A 14,834-nucleotide genomic window follows, 5' to 3' on the forward strand; every position below is an offset into this window, starting at 1 on the left:
TCAATGACCTACTTAGACAAATTTTGAGGTTCACTAAAGACTCTAATTTACTGGTTGACCTGCCAGAAACTCTGATTTCTTAGTTGTAGCTCTTATGCTGAAGTTGTGCACAAAATACCTCAAGCCAACATTTCCTGAGCAACTTCATCTGCAGATACAGGGTGGGAAAGAAATTAAAAGTCAAGGTGTCAGGACACTTATGCAAGGGGTGTGTGTGTGTGTGTGTGTGTGTGTGTGTGTGTGTGTGTACATTGATAGCCAATGCCGTCAAACCTCGGATAACTGCATTACTTCCTCCTGGCAAAGTACAAGGAAGACTCTACCCCAGTCTACAACAGAGATGGGAGTAGAATAAAAGATAACTCCTGGGAGGAGCTATAATGGTGTGTGTTACCTGACACTCTGCAAAGGGTTTTCTTGTTCTAAGGACACTCTCTTCACCATGATCTTTGTTGAAGAGCTGAATTTCGTGGTGTAAGCATTCTCTCAGTGAACTCTCCTCTCCTTTTCCCTAGCAAGCTCACATGTACTCTTTCCTCACATCACTCTCCTAGAACCCAGATGGGGTGACCCGTGTCCAGTCACATGAATGCTGAATTTGAATTTTTTTAGAAGAAATTTCACCTCCATCCACTGTGTCACAAAATAACTTAGGTCAGCTCTCGGGTAGGGCCTACAGGGTTTTTATTTGTTGACTAGATTGTTGGTGCACACACACACATATACTCAAGATGAACAGTTGACTTTCCAACACCACGACCAAAAACTTGGGTGAAAAATACGCCCCTCACACCCGCCCAATAACAGTAGCTTTAGGCCTCTGAAATGTTCTCTTAGAAGTCTAGAGAACTAACTAATACATGACTAATACACTAATACTAACTAACTAACTAACTAACTAATACACTGACTAATACATGAAGCAATTTATTTCCATTAAAAATGTAGCTATGGAAGCTATGGTAATGGGGGTCAAAAAAGTGATGAGGTTGGGGAAGGAGACCATCTATCAGAGAAAACACAATGAACTTCTGTATTTTGTTAGAGGTAGTAGTTCCACAGGTATACATAATTGTCAAAAGTTATTCATCTGAATACTAAGATCAGTATATTTTATTATATGCAAATTATACAGCAACATTTTTTAAAGTAACAGTTAAAAGATTACAACCTGTAGCTGAGTATAGGGTAGGATGGCAACCTTCTCCTTCTGCCCACTTTTCCCCACATCTCTCTCTTCCCCCAGTCTAAGCTCAGTGAAAGAGGACTGGATATAAGAACACTGACTTCCTCTCTAAAATGTTGGCCAGATTTGTGATCTGGTGCTGCTGAGGGAGTGGAGGGTTTGAGTCCATCTCACATCCTCCCTGTGGTTTCTATAGGCACATCCCTCTGCTGCTCCTTAATGATATTCCCCACAGCCACAGTAGCCTCAATGGAGGAGCTCCCAGAGGAGGCTGAAGGCAGTGAAAAGTCATCAAACACCTAACACCCATGGCACTGTGCTGCATGCAGCATGCCTTCAGCTGGGATATTTGAGCAAGGCAAGTGTGGCTATCAGCTCAGCCTGGAGGCCACCAATCTGAGAGTTTCATTTCATAGTCAGCCCAGAGAGCACTTAACCTAGCTCTTGGCCATCTTCTTGGCTGAGAACCTGAATGGCAACACCTTGAGGCTCCTATTTGTCTCATTCTTTAACATTGGCAGGGGGAAGCCATGGCTCCACACTGAGTTCACTTAAAGGCTTTGGTTGATAATCTGTCCACAGGGGAGCAATTCATGCCTTCTGTCTCACACACAAGCAGTTCTGCATTTCATAGTTGATAAAATATTAGGAGACCAGAAGTTCTATGTCTGCTTTTGCTGCCCTCTGGCCTACTACTTAAACACCTATATCTCCCCCATTTATTAAATGGGTCCAGTAATGGCTCTGAGTACGCCTTTCAGAGAGAATTTAAGGACATTAATGAGATAATGACCACTAAGCATAGTGACTTCAGTAATAAATGGTGACTTTGGAAAGGGTCCACTGCAAGGGCATGCATTTTTTTAAACCTTCAGGGATATGTCACACAGAAATACATCTACTCCCCTATTTAAACTGGGAGATTCCAAGCATGCGAGGAGTTGGGAGAGTTGAAATATGAATGAGCCAGTGTTGGTTCCTGCTTGTCTATTTCAATCTTTCCTTCCCTACCATCATTACAACCTCTGAGTTCACGCTTCCTCTCTGCATTCAACTTCCTGCCACTTGAGCTAGATATTGAGGTTTCTGGATCCAATGTCAAGAATAGTTTAAAAAAAATAGAGATGCCATTTCATTTAGGACTATGTCTCTTACCCAGAAGGCTACCCAAGCACAGGTAGAGAGCATGTGTTCAGTTTGGAGGAGGGGAACAGGATGCTGAATTAAAAAGCAAACAGAGAGTCTCCACATTAGAATCCAGTGGGGTTGGAAGGAGTGAATCCCCCCCCCCATCACACACACACACACCGCTATCATCTCACATATTTAAATGAAGTGACCAGAACCTTAAATAGTTAGGGGCCAAATCAAGGCAAAGTTTGCTTTTACAGGAAGCCACATCTCATTTCCCTGGGGATGCTGACACCATTGAAACTTGAGTGACTGAAGGAAGTCCCCACCACTTGTAGAGTGACATGACCAAGCAATTTGGGATTTGGAGAGGACTAAGAGGGGCAAGGGGGGGAGGCAATAGTGTTTCCAAGGCAAAAATCAAGGCTGATTTGGGAAATTGATTAAACACATTTCAAAAAGGCAGGAAACAGGAGACAGAGCAATAACTTGCAAAAAAAAAAAATGAAGGCAAAAGTAAAGTAGATATCCCTAGTGCCGGCAGACATAACATCACTTCAAGTCTTCATAGTTAGGGCCAACCTGGGTTCACTTCTTCTTCTCCAGACACATGGGGAGAGACCTTTCCCCTGAGTTGTTTTCACTGGCAGAAAACAGGGAAGTACAGACTTTGTCCTCTTTCAAACCAAGTATAGTCAAAGGTGACAGAAAAGTAGAAGGCACCTCCTGCCTCTCTGCAAAGGCACTACAAGCCACAGGGCCAACATCTACAAAGCCAAAGACACTGACCTGCCACCATGAAGTCAAGCAGGCCTTAGTCCCCCAGACCACCCATCCTGATGCTCACCTGTTGCACCAGCCCACTTGCCATGGATTCACCCCAGGAGAGAAAGTAAAAGGTCAGATTGGGCTCTCTCCACAGCAAGAACCCAGAGAATCCTGGGGAAATTGACATTTTAAAAACCAGCTCTTCTAAGCTCTCCGAGGAAAACAACTTTTAACTCTCCCTCTGCTCTCAATCCCCTAGGCTTCCTTTGCAACACTTTCCCTCCATGGATGCCTTGTCAGGAAAGAGTTAAAAAGGTGCACGCACTAATTCCCCAAACCCTCCCTCTCATCTACATAGAAAAAGAACAACCCTACCCAGAGACACACAGAAACCCACTGGCAATTTAGCTCAGACTTCACCTGTCTCATGCAGCACACACACGCACGCACACATGCAAACACACGTACACACACATACACACCGGTAAGACCAGAGTCCACATCACCTTTTAATTCGGTGGACATAGTTTTGTGCCTTTTTTTTTTGCCCTACGCAGAACCCGACTCAACTGGCAGCAGAGATAGATGTAACCTTAGTGCCAAATGCCTTGCAGGAACACACAGGAACCAAAAGGCATCGCAGAGCTCTCCGTGGTGCTGAAATCACGCTAGCAAGGAAATCCAAGGAGCAAGTGCGCTGGACTTACCGAGCTGGGGGTGGGCGGCAGCGGGAAAGAGAGGAGCTTCCTGCGAAGAGAATTCTTGTCTGTGCGGGCTGGGGCCAGCTGATGCGCTCACCTAGAGAGCCCACCTCTATCCCTTCTCTTCCCTTTCTCCTTTCCTGGCAGGAAGCAAGGAGGATCCACGAAAGAAATGAAAGCCAAGCTGGCAGGGCTGGAGTGAAAGAGAAACAGAAGGCAACCAAAATAAGATCAAAAAGTCAGGTGGCTTTACTCCACTAGTGGTAATTTCTTGGGTCAGAGAGGACCCCTCTTCTCGCACTCTGTATCTGCGCCTTTCTCTGTCTCTGCGTGTTGAGCCAACAGCCTTGGCACAGTCGGTTCCTGCCTCTGACGTTAAAGAGACTAGGAAGCCTGGGACTGCTTTGCTGTCTCTCTCTCTCTCTCCCTCTCTCTCACGCGCTCTCTCTTTTCCCCTCTTGCTGAAATTTCAGCAGCATGATATTTTTTTTAAAGCCTCTGGTTTTTCCATCCCCCTGCAAACAGCCCCCTAGTGGACAGAAAAGAAAAGCATCCTGAGTCCTCTTGCACAGCCCAGACCCTGACACAGGAATACCCCGGTGTCTAGGAACTGCTGGGGCTGCTTCTGCACAGTCCTCTGTACTGCCTGACTCTTTTCTCTGATCAAACCAAATAGAAAGAGAGAAAGAGGCAGAAGATAAGGGTAATATGGGAGCTTTGCAAATCTGTAATCCCTAGGATTGCAGGAGAAGTAAAGGGTAGAACGGGATGGGGAGAGAGATTGGGAAGAGAATAGTTTGGAAGGAAATCAGAGATGGGGTTCCCAAGTGGTTTAAGGTCCTGGATGAGCAGAAATATATCCACCAAAGAGTCAGACTCTGCAGGCAGAGGAGCTATGTGTACCCCAGGGCAGCACAGGAAGGGAGCGCTTAAAGACACAGTGAATGAATATAGGGAGCTAAGGAGAGAGTATTTAGCCAGCACCTCATCTAGTAGCCTAATATTACTTTTTTGAAAGCTGGTAAGAAAAATATCTTGGAACTCATGGCCTGAGATCATCTCAGAGATGGAGAGAGAGGTGTCCTTGTTGGGCATCCATGAAGAACTGCACCAGAGGAGGGCCATCAGGGGTCACTTCTCACAGGCTCCTGAGGGATGTCTTACACTGCTTTTTAAATGTACAGTTTCACAGCCTCTCGGAAAGAGTCCTAGTACTTACATCGACAAAGTTGATCTCTAGTTTGAGACTGCCACTTGCTTACTGGACATTTTGCTTCTTTATGGCTCAATTTCACTGTTTGTAAAATGTGGATAATGCTGCCCCCTCCCTACTGAATAGGAATGCTGAGGGCTTGGAATGATAGAGACACATAGAACCACAGGCTTTGCAGGGAATTTAAAGGTAATCTTATCCAAATGCTTTCTTTATGTTTGATTCACCCCTAGCAAATAATGATAGCTAGCCTTTATAGCATTTTTACCAGGCAGCAGGAACTATTTCAAGACCTTATGTGTATTAGTTCATTTAATCCATACAATAACTCTATAATACAGATGCAACTATTGCTGCTTTATAGACTAGGAAACTGAGGCTCACTGGGATGCAATGACTTGGCCAAGATCACACAGCTAATAGCATGAGTGGAGCTGAAACACATACCATCTGACCTTGGAGCTTACATTTTTATTTACTTTATATAATAAATGCAAGTTTGTGTATGTATACATATATATGTAAAAGCAATAGAATCTGAAATAAATAAAATATAGCACCATAGATATCATTATATTTTGTTTATAGGAAAGTGCCTATTTTGTTATAATAAATTTATATGTAGCTGAGCTTTTAAATAAATTATTTATAACCAAGGATGCCAAAACAGCTGTGGAAATTGCTATTAGTGCTGAGAATCCTCTAAGAAAACTAATACTCTTGATGATTTGGGTAGCTTTACATATATATAACTGACTGTAAATCTCTCGAAGTTGGAAACTATTGGAATTTAACATCAGTTCAGAAAACACATCATTTGATTTCTGTACCAAAAGCAGATAATTCACCGCCTCGTGCCTAACACAGGGCTGGGATAGAGCTAAGGATCTGATGGGCTGAATTTCTGCCATTTACTCAGCTGATAAGCGCTCTTGAACTATTGAAAATTCTTCAGAATTCCAGATTTGTGAATTCTCCACCTAATTTGGCTAAATTTTTCTGATTTTCTTTCACTCAAAAGGGAATGGAACAGGAAAAAGATGGTATGTGATGATTAACAAGTCGTGGTCCCTGCCCTGGGAGTTTCCATTCCTCAAAGAGAGAGAAGGAGGGAGAGGGCAGGCAAGACCATATAGTTCCAAGAAAAGTGCTGAGACAAGGACAAAAGCAATGTAATAAATGGGCACACAGAGAAGACAACCTAATCCCTGAGGACAGAGGAACTTTCTAAGGAGTGCAGCATCTAAGCTGAAGAAGGAGAAGTTAGCTCAGGACAGAGCAGAGAAGAAAGGTAGAAGGCACAGCCAGTGCAGGCTTGGAGGTGAGAGTGAGCAGTGTGAAACTTCTATTCCCTTTCAATTTGCGAATGGGGAAAACTGAGACTTAAATGTTAAGTCACTTAAACTTTAAGTGACTTCATAGAGGCCACACATCCATTAAATGCATATCTATTTGACTCTCAAGTCCTCTTTGGCAGGTGCCATGCTGCAGTCTCATATCATCTGGAGGGCATATGCAATTCCATATGACACTTCAAATAAAATGTATACAGCGACTGCGGTGGTGTCTATAGGAGGCTGGAAGTGTGATCCAGTACTATTAGATGTAACACACAATTGTATTGGCCTCATGGATGAGGGATTTGTTTACAAAGAATGATCTCAAGATCTGGAGCTTATTTTCTGTCAAGTGGAGGAGGAATTCTTAAAGATGACCATGAGGTTAATGTAATACACCCTCGCAAGGAGGAAGGGAAGGCCCTGAACTCCTAGGCTGGGCCTGGGCTCATCTCAGTCTCACTGGGCAGGCTTGGCAACCCCACTGCAAATGTGGGTATTGTCTGGGAAGAGCCATGTAGAGCCAGCTGACCACCACACAGACAGGAAGGCAAGAGTTTCAGGGGCACTGATTGGGGGAGGGAGCAAGAGGAAGCAGCCCTCAAAGTTTTGGGAACACCAGTGGATAGAAGGAGCCAAAAAGAAAGCTTTTCCCTGTAGGCGGGGGCTTTCCTGAGCTAGAGAATAAGTGGACAATTGGATAATTCTAAGCTCTAGCAATCCACTGAAAAGCCAGAATCTGCCAGATGAGTGCAATGAGTGGGAAGGGAGCCCATCCCAAATCTCTCTCCTACTCTGGTGCCATGAGACAGCATACACCCTGTGGTGGACTGCAGGGTCTGTTGAATGCCTTTCCCCCACCCCATTCTCCTTTTTCTGGAGCCAGAACCTATCCATTCCCTACCCCAGACACTAGCCTGGACTCGACCTAGGCCTGCCACATCCAAGTTTCCCATTCCTCCAGATATAGTGATGGATGCAGGGTCAGGCTCAGATCAGAAGCTAATCAGAAGCTTTCTTGGAAATAGGAAAGAAGTGGTCTTTCTGATGAGGTGGTCAAACAAGGACCATGTAAGCCTGGAGTTGACCATAGCATCTTCCCTGACCTTATGGAGGAATCCCACACACTATTAAAAACAATGATGCCAATACCCAGCAGGAAACAGAACCAAAGATGGGGAGAGACCATGCAATGTTTGGGCCCCAAGTTCCAGCCAGCCCTGAACCTCAGTTGGGTGAGTTGATCAATTTTCTTTTGCTTAAGTTTATTTACGGCAGGTATTTGTCAAGTTGGCTTCTTCAGAATCTTCTAAAACTGCAGGGAAAATTCGCATTCCTCTTAGGGAAATAACTCCAGCTGGGTGAGAAGCACCTCACTGGGAACCTATGAAGAGTGGGTGCTTGGGGTGTGAGAGCAGAGCAGGCTGGGAGATGACTGACAATGTGGGGAGGAAAGATAAACATCCCCATCTCCATCAATCTGTCAATCTGCTTCTCACTGATGAGGTCCAGAGAGTGCAGAGAGAGGAGCCAATGGGACAATAGGGCAGCCATTGCTGTGTCTGTATAGAGCATGGTGGGATGTGGAGGACTGGGGAGGACATGCTCAGAGAACCCCTTTGTCATGCAGCCTGCGTGGTTACCTGTGCTCTTCCAGGTGGAAAGGGAGATGCTGGACCATGACCCCTGGCATCACAGGGTTCTGCTGCCTTCTTGTGGAGTGTCCACCTGGGTGAGGATAGCAATCTCAAGGACTTGAAAAATCTGCTCCTCCCCTCCCCCCAGATTGCCCAGCCCAGAACAGCTCCTCCAAACACCTCCGACACCCTCTGTTCCTATCTGAGCGCAGCTGGCTCGGAGGGCACTGAGTAGAGTCCTCCCATTTAAGGAGGCTGCTGCCCAGAAATTGTGTGAGCAAGTTCAGTGTCTCTGGCTGAGGCAGGACCCCTACCCTTCCTCCTGCCCAGTGCCTCCTGCATTGGGAACCTGGCCAGCTGCAATCTACCTAGGGAGGGCAGGCTCTGGCTGATGAAATGCTAGCCAAAGAGGGAAGCACCAGGCCTCTGGCTCCCCAGCCAGCCTGCCAGCCAGCCAGAGGGAATCACTATCTACACCCGAGAGCCCACCAGGCTTCCCACACTAAATTAGCAAGAGCAAAGCAGATGTCTCCCTTCAATGCAGCAAAGGATTAGATGAGAGAGAGTCACCCCCCACTTCCATTCCTATAGACAGGGGGAGTATGGGGATCCTTTTCTTGGATCCTCCAGACTATGCCATAGTCTGGGGTGCCAAACCTGCCCTCTGCCCTTGACTCTTTCTCTCCTGGCTGCCCCAAGGCATGAGTTTCCTTCCCTCAAAATTTACTCTCATTTTGTTCTGGAAGTACTCATTTCCTCTGATTTCTGAGTAGGAAAACTTGGGCCTATTCTTCATGCTGGCCATAGGGGAACTTCAAATTCCACCCCCATCCCCCATCCCTTTCCTCCCTGAGCCCATCCCCCTGAGGGAGCTCTATTCCAGAGACAGCCTCCTCCCTGCTCCCAGTGTCCTGTGTTCCTTATCAGCAGAAAAGGGGGTGCAGCATTCTGGCTTCTTGTCACCATTCTTTGATCCTCCACCCTTTGTTTCTCAGCATGACTTGAGGGCTGAAGCCTCCCCACAGCTGACAGCCTCACTTACACCTCTCTCTCCTCACAGTCCTGTGGAAAGTAGGAGTAAAAGCTCCTTCTCACACCGCGACACCTGCCTGGGTTCGGGTCCTTCATGTATAAATTGGGAATAAAATAATCACACCTACATCATAAGGTGGCTGTACAGGTTGAGTTAATTCATGGAAAGCTCTAGAACAATGCCTGCAGCACAGTGAGTGCTCTATGCAAGCCAGTTATTACTAGGTGAACATTTTTGAATACACACATATTTTCCTTAACCCCCGCCCCCTGGCTTGAATAAATATCCTGGGTTTAGCACCTGCCCCTTGGCACCTGCTTGGCTGAATGTGATGGGATCTGTGACCTTGACTGCATAAAACTGACCAGGCCCTGACTCTGGGGCCCTCCATAGTCTGAGGAAGAAAAGACCCTGGACATGGTGGGAGTGGGGGTGGACAGACCTGGGTTTAACTTCTGCTAACCCATATTTAAGATGTGAGGCCTCTGGCTGATCACTTATCTCCCCATGTTTCAATTCCCTCCTCAGAGAAGGGGGGGGGGCATAATTATGATTCCCTTGACATGGTTTTGTAGCCACCAAATGAAATAATGGGTGGGAGTGTATAGGTACAAGGAAAAGTTCCCCAATCTTCAGGCCAATCAAACAAATTAACATCAGACAGATTAAAAGCAGAAAAAGACCAAGTTTAATGCTATGTGTATAGAAAATTTACATGGCTGGAAGTTCTATAGTAAGAGGGAAAACTTGAGGGCTACACCCTATCCCTAAGGGACAGGATAGGAGTCTGTCTTATCCAAAGATAGAGTAGGGGGTGCTCATGATGAGGAGAGGGTGACTTCATGTGATAGAATGTTGTCATTGTATGTTTTCTCTGCCTTCCAGTAGGTTTCTCTGATTAAAAAAAAAAAAAAAGTGTTTGGGGGCCTCCCTGGTGGCCACAAGGGGTTAAATCTCAGCCACTGCAGCACGAGTTTGATCCCGAGCCAGGGAGCTACCCACATGGCACAACAGACCTCTCCTGTCTCACCTGCTGCTGCCCTCAGCAGTGCATTTCAGTCAGTCCACCTGTTACGCTCTCCACTCTGTCTCTGGTGAATCCTCTCACCTCTGGCCTGCACTCCAGTTCTTGATGTATAAATAAATAATAATGAATTTTTTTTAAGTGTTTTTTTTTTGGTGGGGGGGGGGCCTCCGCGGGCAGTTGAGCACAGCACTGTGAAGCTGTCCACAGCCTCTGTAGCACGGGTTCAATCCCCGCCGGCCGCGGAGCAACCCACATGGCGCCGCAGACCACTCCTGTCTTGCCTGCTGCTCCCCTCAGCAGTGCATTTCTGTCAGTCTGCCTGTTTTGTTCCCTGCTCTGTCTCTGGTGAATCCTCTCACCCTCCCACACATCTGGCCTGTACCCTGGTTCTTGTATGCATGAATAAATAATTTTTTTTATTTTAAAGATTTATTTTATTTATTTATACAAGCACTGGGTATAATCAGAAGCGCGGGAGGGTGAGAGAATTCACCAGAGCAGGGAACAGAGCAGGCAGACTGACAAAATACACTGCTGAGGGGAGCAGCGGGCGGCAGGAGAGGTCTGCATGCCATGTGGGACCCTCGCCGGTGGCCAGGGATGGAACTGGCGCTGCAGAGGCAATAAATCTTTTTTTAAAAAAAAAGTGTTTTTTCCCCTAAGTGATGATCCTAAAAGTCTAGGTAATCTACATTTTTAAAGGTTATGGGAACAGTTTTCACTGAGATCTGAGAGCCACAGGGTCCCAACTGACCTTAGCTCCACATCCCAAGGTGACACGTATGAGAGAGAGCTCTCTCTGGCCCTCTCAGAGATGCCTATCTGAACACTTTTGGGGGAATCGATCCTAAAGAAGTTTCAAGAACGGAGTTGAAAATACAGTGAAAATTCAATAGCCATTGGCTCTGCATCTGTCAGCAAGGGCCTGATCTTGTGCCCTCAGGGTTTTCCTGACACCCCCTCTCAAGGTGTCGCCTGTACTCCTAACACCAGCTGACAGCTCAGAGTCCACCTTCTGTTGGTTATTCTGTTCCTCCCATTGTACTCACTGTGCTTCAAGAGCACAGGGCCTCTGCCTGAGCTGTACCTCCAAAACCTACAACAGCACCTGGTTCTTGCAAACATGTTCAATAAATATTGTCACTTGAAAGCATATTTTATTTCCTCGTCATTTTTAGTCCTCTCATAGCATGTTTTACTGCAAGCAATAAGGTTTTGAGTCAGGCAGAACAGAATTTAAACCTTCCCTTTTCTACCTTAAGAAATGTACTCTGAGCTCCTATTTCTTCATCTGTAAAATACAGAAAATAATGTTTGTACTGTGGGGTTAGCATGAAGAGCCACCGAGATAATGACTTCTGTTATAAGGTGATGGAAGTATGAAGGAAGTTCATCAATTCCTGGGCCAGTGAAAAAATGAAGGAAGGAGTGACACACAACTGGCCCTTTATCTGATCTCCTACCTCCTAACCTTTCTTTTCCTCCTTGCTTCCTCCTTTCCTTCCCCACCCCCTCCCCCTCAGGCTGGCTTGCTGGGACCCCTGCTAATCCTTCAGCCACAGGGCTGCTGTCTCTGAGTCCCTGCTGGCAAGAGCAATCTGGATCAGCCTTAGAAGTTATTACCCTTTAATGCAAGGGTCGGCCACTAGTTTAGCTCAAGTGCCACAAATATGGAACAAATTTTGCCAGAGGCACCAGAGTGGCCAAAGGAACATTTTTCTAATTTTCAGAGAGGCGTTGCCAGCACCCATGGGCACTTTGGCTTCATGGTTGGCTTTTCTAGAAAGACTTTAATATTCACTCCCTGTATCTCTTTCCGTCTTTTTAATCTATCAGTCTTAAGTAAAGAGTCATCTCCTTCTCTCTTCTATTTTTATACTTTTCCTTTTTGGACTTCTGTCCTCTTGCCTCTCAGGCTATTCCTAGTGCTGTGTATTCCCATTTTCCCCAGCTTCTCCACCACCCCCTCTTGACTTGTTCTCTTCGGGAAGCCAAAGTGTCATAAGATTCCAAGACTTAGATGTGGAGGAGGTAGAAGACCCAACACTGTGAGGACCATTCAAGGGCGCCATCCCTCGCTATGTCAGCTGTCAGAGTAAAAGTTCTGGGTTTGCCCTGTCACAGTATTTTCTTATCTTTCTGCTCATAAGCAAAAAAAAACTTGCACAGTTAGAAGAAATACAAATGCCAAGGCTCTCTGGGTGGTCTGAAGGAGCAAGTCAGGCTAGTTGGGTTTAGCCTAGTTTATTTCCTAGTCTTCCTACTCTGCCCAGGAACCAGTCTGTGGGACTTCTGGAAGCCACACACAGCCACCTCACAGAGCACAGGTTCTAATCTTAGTCCAGGCAGTGATGCCACTCTCCTTCCAGTCCATCAGCTTCCTTTTCATCATCTGTTTATACCCTCTTGAGTTTGCCTTTCCCCTTCCAAAAAATGAGAACAAGGATCTTTACCCTGGGCTCCTCATTAATTAGAGTTTTCTGAGTACCGTATGTTAGGCTGCAGGTCTTTGTATCTTGGTATCTTGGGAGGCAAGGGCCTCAGAAATGGTCTATAAAGCCATCCTGTTTCCCTCACTGTCACAGATCTTTCTTTTTTCTTTTTTTTTTTTTTTTTTACAAATTTGAGGGCAGCCCAAATTCCAAGAAGCAAGCTCAAGCCCCATCTGAGACAGAGCTATATTTTCTCACATGGAATAGCACTCTTGGAAAGTGTTAACTCAACAGCTCAAAATCAGATTTGGAATTTCTTTGGCCTCACAGGCAAGCCATCCCTTCTGCATCAGCACCCCCACTTTTGACACCCCATCTGAATTGAGCCAGGGCTGCCTCTCCAGAAAACACATGTACATGAGGCCTTTGTCAAGTCTAAAGACAGAGGTCTTCCATCCCCAGAATCTGATATGGTGCTGGGGCCTCCAAGCGTCTGGGGCTCACTGTGCTGTAAACTTGAATGTGCAAGCTGCTTTTTAAAAAAAAAAAAAAATCTTTTTGTTGCTAAGAACAAGCTAAGTGGTTCTGAGTTTTTAAAAATAAAAAGTATTTTAAATAGCACAGATATTTAGGTTAGAGGAAAAAGTCAGAGGAAGACATATACTAGGAGTATATATATGTATATATATTCATCTACATGTGTAAACATTATTATGAGCCAGGCATTATGCTAATCACTGTACATACTAGATTTCATTTATTTAAATACTTAAGAAGAAAAATGGAGGGAGTTTCCTAAGTAGCTGAGAGCATACATTTGTCCTGTACCAAAGAATGAAGATGAATGAAAAGGTTTGGGGAGAAAGTAGGTAAAAGAATCCTACACAAAGACCAGCTCTAGTCTGGGCTGCTGGCCAGAAGTCTCGAGAAGAAAGGAAATAATGAACTTATAGAATGTCAGGGCTAGAAAGAGCTTCAGAACTGATCTTTTCCACCCACTGAGTGTTCCATTTTGCAGGTGAGAGCACCAAGTTCCAAAGAAGGGGAGTGACAAGTCCACCTGGCACAGTGACCACATCCAATGTCCTAGGCCAGAGATCCTTCAGGGAAATCTACCAGAGCATGCCTGTGCTCCCACTAGCCAGAATTTAAGCTATCTCATTTTGATACAGGGCAGCAAGGAGCACTAAAACTGACAAAGGACACTGCCCAAATAGTTTATCAGTCACTGCCTGAGTTTTTTAACCACGTGCGCAATTGCAAGACTAATAATGGGATTTATTAACAAACCAGTGAAAAATAAAGGAGTTATTGAGACTAAAAATGGCCTTTACCTCACCCAAAGCAGTGTCCTCTCCTGAACAAAAGGCCATGTGTCCAAGATGGCATCTTCCTGCCTCTGTCAACCAGGAGCACGTGGCAGCCAGACTATAGTTCAGGTTCCAACTCATGAAGACAACAGAAGACACAACAGGACATGCTCCTGGAGCTGCTAGGACACCCCAGTACAGCCCCAGACAAGCGACACTCAAGACAGCAGCCACAGCAGCTGAACAACCCTAAAAAGAGCCATACTTACGCAGCACAGTGAGGCACCCAGCTCTGGCTCCAGCTCCAGGTCTTTGCCTTCCCTGCCAGGCTACAACAGCAGCAAAAGCGGAAATAGTTTCAGTCACTTGGCTAATTGCAAAATCTCTGAACTTTTCCTCCCCAAGGTCGGCTGGGGGAGGCCTCCACCTTCAGAGGCCCACACAACCTTTTGGAAGATTGGCGCAGTGGGGGTCCACAATCTGCCTCCCCCCAAATGCTGAAGATCTAAAAACCTTGACTCCAGAAGGCTGAATGCATCCGCCCAGCTACTGCAGTCCCTTATATTCTTATTAGTCACTCCACTCCCAAAATTCGATACTTTTTAGCATTTTCCCTGGGGCTATCTATTCTCACCAGTAACCCCCTCCAGGGGCACCACCTGCAACAGTCGATGGCTTTAGCCACCAGTTACATTTTCACAAAGGGTCATTTCTCCTCACATACTGCACGTCTCCCAGTTTGTCATCTGCTGCTCTGTGATGAGTCATTGCCAGTTGTCTTTGTGTCTCATTGTGTGGCCAGAGCTTTTGGTGACCCACTGGTCATAGATCTAGCCCTGGGAATCACATGCTTTCCTGGTTTACATGTGTGTCTGCTCATGGAGCTTGTTCATCCTGAATGGTGGTCTCAGTGTCACTCCTGGGGACTAGAGAAAACACTAGTTTTCTCAAAAATTCAAGAAAGCCATTCTCAGCATTTGTCTTCCAACATGTTTGTTCCTTTGAACCTTAGAATCACACAGTATTCAAGTTGGTAGAGTTCACATGTCATCTGGTTCA

The 14,834-nt window shown here is 45.7% G+C and overlaps 1 long non-coding RNA gene across 1 annotated transcript; it reads right to left on the reverse strand.

The window, feature by feature from the left end:
- Positions 1 to 3,797: 3,797 nt before the first annotated feature.
- Positions 3,798 to 14,286, reverse strand: LOC119240069 (uncharacterized). Its single transcript, XR_005124069.2, has 3 exons — positions 14,045 to 14,286; positions 7,980 to 8,064; positions 3,798 to 3,979 (listed from the first exon to the last, which is right to left on the reverse strand). It is a non-coding gene; the product is annotated as an uncharacterized LOC119240069 (long non-coding RNA).
- Positions 14,287 to 14,834: the final 548 nt, after the last annotated feature.

Source organism: Talpa occidentalis, unplaced genomic scaffold (assembly GCF_014898055.3).
Source record: "Talpa occidentalis isolate TD23 unplaced genomic scaffold, MPIMG_talOcc4v2.1 talOcc4.12, whole genome shotgun sequence".
In the NCBI taxonomy this organism is placed as follows: domain Eukaryota; kingdom Metazoa; phylum Chordata; class Mammalia; order Eulipotyphla; family Talpidae; genus Talpa; species Talpa occidentalis.